We start from the raw sequence: 6,876 nt of genomic DNA on the forward strand, positions 1-6,876 counted from the left end.
AGTTGCCCTTTGGCCACATTGCCTTTGGTTTTCAGTGAGAATTGTAGCACACCCCATTTCCGACGTGGAGACTGTAAATAAAAAAAGGAAAGTTGATTGTGAGGGCCACCGCTTCCGGGACAAGTCAAAATTTGAGTATTTTTTCACAGAAATTTGAAACAACTGCCAAAATTGCAAAGAGACTGTCCGTTTTCAAAGGATATAATATCAAGAGGGGCGACACGGCAGTTGAGTGGTTAGTGCATTCGCAGCACAGTTCTGAGGTCATGGGTTCAAATCCAGCTACCAGCCTTCCTGTGCAGAGTTTGCATGTTCTCCCCATGCTTACATGGGTTTCCTCCAGGCACTCTGGTTTCCTCCCACATTTCAAAAACATGCAGGTCAGGGAAATTGGCCCATCTTTAAACCTGTAACGAGGACAATACAAACGTGGCCTGAGGGAGCCCTCTCCAAGCTGCAGGACTGTTTTGATCAAACTTGCTGGGAGGTATTTGAACACCATGACCTCCAGAAATTCACTGACACGGTTTTATCCTACATCCGTTACTGCACGGATGAAGTCACAGTATATAAAAAAATCAAAAACTACCCAAATCAAAAACCCTGGATGTCCAGCGAGGTGCGCACCCTCCTCAAACACCGCAACACCGCCTTCAGGTCTGGAGACAAGGCTCTTTACGGGGTGGCCAGGGCTGACCTGAAGAGAGGCATCAAGGAAGCAAAAGCAGTCTACACAAGGAGGATCGAGCACCTCTTCGCTGGAAATGACCCGAGGAGGATGTGGCAGGGCCTCCAACACATCACCAACTTCAGAGGCCACAACCTGGCAGCTGTTGAGGCTGAGGCTTCACTAGCTGAGGACCTTAATCAGTTCTTCGCTCGCTTTGAAGCTGGTAGGCCACAAACAGCCACATCACACCTACCAACAACCAGCAGCAACTCTCTCACATTTCAGGAGCGCGAAGTTAGGCGTGCGCTGAATACCATAAACCCCAGGAAGGCAACTGGCCCGGATGGAGTACCAGGGAGGGTACTCAGGGACTGTTCCAATCCGCTGGCTGGGGTCTTCACCACCATCTTCAACCGGTCCCTGTCACAGGCGACCGTCCCACCTTGCCTCAAAACCTCCACCATCATTCCCATCCCCAAAAAGTCAGCAGTGGAAAGCCTCAACGACTACAGGCCTGTAGCTCTTACGCCTGTGGTCATGAAGTGCTTCGAGAGGTTAGTGTCCCGGCACATCAAAAACTCCCTGCCACTCACACTGGACCCCCACCAGTTTGCCTACAGGGCAAACCGCTCCACTGACGACGCCATAAACACAGCACTTCACACCGTGCTGAAACACCTGGACCACCGGGGGAGCTACGTCAGAATGCTCTTTCTGGACTTCAGCTCAGCCTTCAACACCATTATCCCGGAGATCCTGGTGGAGAAACTTGCACACCTAGGACTCTCTCCCTCCATCTGCCACTGGATAATGGACTTCCTCTCCAACCGCCCACAGTCGGTGAAACTCGGTACCCACGTCTCTCCCACCCTAACACTGAACACTGGCTCCCCCCAAGGTTGTGCACTGAGCCCCCTGCTTTTCACCCTCTACAGCTCCGACTGCTCACCGACCCACCCCACAAATACTATAATTAAGTTCGCTGACGATACCACCTTGATCGGCCTCATCTCTGAAGGGGACGAGGCGGCATACAGGGATGAGGTGGAGTCACTTTCAACGTGGTGTTCGGAAAACCACCTCATATTGAACACCACAAAAACAAAAGAACTGATTCTGGATTTCAGAAGGAATGGCAGGAATCCAGCACCACTCACCATAAAAGGAGACTGTGTAGAGAGAGTCCACTCTTTCAAATTTCTGGGTGTGCACATATCCGACGACCTCTCCTGGTCTGCAAACACCAGAGCGGTGGTAGGGAAGGCCCAGCAGCGACTGCACTTCCTGAGATTGCTCAGGAAAAATAACCTAAAACAGCAGCTGCAGGTGTCCTTCTACAAAGCCACAGTGGAGAGCATCCTAACATACTGCATCACGGTGTGGTATGCTGGGTGCACAGCAGCAGACAGGAAAAAGCTCCAGAGGATCATCAAAACAGCCCAGAGAATCGTCGGCTGCTCTCTGCCCAGTCTGGAGGACATTGCCTGCTCTCGCTACCTCAGCAGAGCAGAAAACATCATCATGGACTTTTCTCACCCCGGCCACCACCTCTTCGACCTGCTGCCTTCCGGCAAGCGCTACAGGTCACACAAAGCAAAAACAAACAGACTCAGAGACAGCTTCTTCCCCACAGCCATTACCACCCTAAACAGACACCGCACAAAAAAACTGAAAACTGTTGCAAAAAACTACCTCACACGAATGTAAAATGGTACTCACGTACATGCTGTCTGCACTATGTTTGTTCACTGCTCAAAACAGACACAGCACAAAAAACCTGAAAACTTGTGCCAACACTACCTCATACGAATATAATGGTACTAATGTCTATGTTCTTGCACATGTCGACTGCACTACGTTTACTGCTCACCTTGCACAATGTCTGACCATTTCCTTTTTTCTGCACTATGTTGTCTATGTTTGCACCAATGCATATGCTGACTATTTTTTGCACTATGATGACTTTGCACCAAATGCAATATTGCACAACCCTTACGATACCAACGGTATCACGACAACACTGTATGTAACATCCCACATGCCGACATTTCTTGTGTAAATACCATGTAAATTATAACTATAGCCTTATCCCCCTTGTTTTATAACCTTATCTTCTCTGTTCCTTTATCTTCTTGGCTCATACCTCACTGTGAATGTGTAAAACTGGAGTGTCATGCCCAATTTCGTTGTCACAATATGTTAACCCATTTTGTAACAATGACAATAAAGGTGTATTGTATTCTATTCTATTCTATTCTATTCTATCTAGGTATGAATGAGCGAGTGAATGGTTGTCTGTCTCTGTGTGCCCTGCGACTGGCCTGCAGGGGTTGCCCACTGCCCAAAGATAGCTGGGATGGGCTCCGGCACCCCACCGATCCCACTGAGGATAAGCAGTGCAGATAATGGATGGATGGATAATACCAAGAGACGCTGCCAGACGAATAATGCTGACTAGAGAAAGCTAACTGGAAACGAACGCTGTGAACAGGTGTAGCAACTTAAAGGTGTTTTAATGGCACAGCAGTGCTTTTTCAGGAGACCCTGCGAGTCAAATGAAAATGACACAAATGAGGTAGCTGGTCGCGACGCTGGTCGGGGTCGCGACGCTGTTCGCCAAGCCTTGCAAACCTTTTATGGAGGGTGAATTTATTAAAGATTGTTCGAAGTCTGCCAGGCTGAACAGTCGGCCCTCACACATTTTTAGCTGACCAAATTTGGCTCGCTTTCTGAAAAGTTTGGACACCACTGCTTTAAACACGAAAGTTGAAGGGGCACCTCTTCCTGTGGTGTGTCTTGGGCAAGTACAGCTTGGCAGTACCTATTCCTCTCCAGGCTGTTTTTTTCAGGTAAGGGTTTGCTCCCCCACATGAAACAGATAGTACAGGGTTCCAGTTTTAAAACATGTATATTCATGTTTTATCATTTTATTGTGTGATTTTTAAAAAATATATATTAATTAATATCTTGCTTTATTATTTTGTTTAACACATAATTCATATTTTATCATTTTGGTAAGAAATACTCAATTAATCTACTATTTGCAAAACCACATAATTAAGCTTCTTTTGAGTATTTTCCCCTAGTTTTGTAGAAATAAAAGTTTTAAATTGTCGTAAAATGACTAAAATAACACTTAAAATGAGCCAAATTACCTGCCTTTGTTCCAAGATTATTATTTCTGGGGGATAAACAGGAAGCAATTACTCTAATTTTGCATTGGTTCTACTTTTTAAACTGTAAATTATGATCTCATGTACCCCCTAATTCAAGGGCATAGGTTTGGTTTTGGCATTGGTGGAGACAGTATATTTTTAAAGTGAACACTCGATATTGGTGGGGATGTAGACCATTTTGAAGTCATCATATAATGTATACAGGAGGTATCCAAACTTTTTCAAGCTGAGAGCTACTTTTTGTTACTAAACAGCATGAAAGGCACCCAGTTTGATATGTTTCTAAAATAACAAATATATCATGGTACTAGGTTGTTAATATATTATTAACAGATTAATTGTTGGAAGTAGAGTTGATTAGACTCAGTCAACCTACTAAAACATTTTCGAGAAAATCACAATGACCAAGCACTGGTGTGCTATTTTCAGAACAGGTCTGCAGGCACCTCAGCTATCCTTAGGGAGCACCCTGGTGCCCACGGGCACCATATTGGAGACCCCTGGTCTATACCTTACAAATTATTTAGGACTTACTGTTGCTATCATTGTTATTTCACTACTTTTCAGTGCACTATATGTCACAATGCACTATTCTTTCATTGCACTATTATTATAACTTGGGCCAGTTTTCAAGCACTGTGTTGTCAATATTTTTACCTATTTATTCTGACGGTCTTGTATCTTTTTTTCTCTTTAAAGTCTTTATTACATGTTTATCTTGGAGTGTCATGTCCAATCTCTTTGCATATTTCACCACGTTGCTATCAATGACAAAAAGACAGTTCTATTCTATTTTAAATACTTGCTAAAATAAGCAAAATTATATGTCATCTGCTGTATCAGATAATGTGACTCCATTTTAGTATTGTTATCCCTGGTTTACTAAAAGAACAGTTTAAAGATGTAGTAAAAAATACACAAATTACCTACCTATGTTGCAAGTTTATTATTATAATGGGTAAACGGGAAGCAAATACCATTATTTTGCTTTAGTTTTACCTTTTAAAATGTATTTCAAAATCTCACGTACTCTATCTACCCTCTGAATGCCTTTCTGTTACCCTAAGGGTTACATGTGACGTCACCTACCCATAACGTAAATGTTTGCGCTTGAAACCATTTGCAAGAATTCACGTAAAAACTGTAATAGTTAAAATATATATATTCACAAAAGTGATGACCAAGCGCTTATGATTGTCAACTGAACCACCAATTTGCCATTAGGCAGTTAAGGTTTTATCTGTTCAGAAATTTGAAGGCATGTAAACCTCAACACGTTGACTTGCTTTTTCTTTGAGTTATTATACTTTTACTGTCCCATAACAATTATTATGTAGAGAAACGGGTACAATGGTCTGTTTTGATGAACTCAAATGAGTCAACATTTTCGTTGTCGATTGTGTTCGGTTCATACTTAAGCGGATGAATACCTTTCAGGTGACACCTTTTCCCCTCTAAATAGAGGCTTTTTATTGGAGGATTGCCGTGCACGTTTCGTTACGTCAAACTCATTTAATTCATAACATTGTAAACAAATATATATCCAAGCTCAAAATAGTTCATTTTATGCTTTGCTCACAATTACTTAAGTGTTGTGGCAGTGACGTACATAAATATGTGTATCTTTTAGCTTAGGATTCTACGTTTGAAATGTAAAAGTTGTTATGGCCACAAACGGTCCGCATCTCTGTATTCTACTGTATATTTATACAGCATCAAAAAACGATGGCTTTTCCAACATGCATTTAGAGCAATAGCCTTAACAGCAGTGCGCATACATTTGAACAACGAGGCGTAATCAGAGAAATGTCTTCAACTCGTTGATGGAATTCAACGCTCTTAGTGAAATGTAGTATCCAATTAAAATCAGCGGCAAAATGGGTGAATTTTTGTTTTTCTAATTGAATGAATGAATGAAAGCTTTATTCGAACATCAAAATAAAAAAGAACAAAAACGATAACTCAAAAACAAAATAATCTTACATAATGTTCGAAAAGGTAGTAAGAAGCAAATGCTTATATTTCCTACCCCTTCATCTTCCCCACCAAATACACTAATGTTATAACAACAATTGTAATGATATTATCAATAAGTTATGATATAAGAATAGCAACAATAACACAAAGTTAACTAGACGCACTATTCCCAATCTCCCGCACCACTCATACCCCACCCTCCTCATCTCTGTATTCCGAAGGAAAGTTTCTTTGTATCTAAACCTGAACAAGAGAATAGCTGGACACTGTTTGGTCTCGTCTTGTAAACCGTTCCTAATTATTCAAACCAATATTTGAAATACTATAAAATGGCTGTCTAGTAAAGGCGACACAGATGGACATAATTTTTTTTTTGTAAGAGATTTAAGTACTGGATTTTGTGTAGTAGATTTTAGTAAGCCACTTTTTTAATGGGACAGTGTATATCTAGTGGTAGAAAAACTTGTATACAGCAAAAAAAAAAAGATTTAAATGTCAAGTAAAAATTTATGAACTATCATACCACTGTTAATTTTTATAAAATTCATGTCGAAAAATTTGTATTTCTTTTACATAGTAGAATCCCTACCTAGACATCACCACCATGTTTTTCTGGCATCTTACTTCCACGCTGTGCTCTTGGCACTGGTTTTCATTTGCATTCGACAATACATTGCCATTTAGTGGTCAAATATTATACACTGGGACTTTACGATTATTTAATCATGGGAGATTACCTCCCTTGCCTGCCTTTCCAGAATGTTGTTTTTTGTGAGTCTCTGTCCCAGGAGTCTCCAACATGGTGCCCACGGGCACCATGGTGCCCCCTGTGGATAGCTGAGGTGCCCGCGTACCTGATCTGAAAATGACAGCCTTTTAAACTCTATTTCCAATAACTTATCCGGTAATAACATAGTTGCAACATAAGTAGTGATCTCAGAAATGCATATTAAACTCGGTTCCGTTTATGCTGATAATAGAAAGCAGCTCGAAGATTTAAAAAGGTTGGAGACCCCTCCACTGACTAAATGTCTGTACAACTGAACGACAACG

This window comes from Urocampus carinirostris, chromosome 3 (genome assembly GCF_059441175.1).
Source record: "Urocampus carinirostris isolate Australia breed hairy pipefish chromosome 3, RoL_Ucar_1.0, whole genome shotgun sequence".
Classification (NCBI taxonomy): domain Eukaryota; kingdom Metazoa; phylum Chordata; class Actinopteri; order Syngnathiformes; family Syngnathidae; genus Urocampus; species Urocampus carinirostris.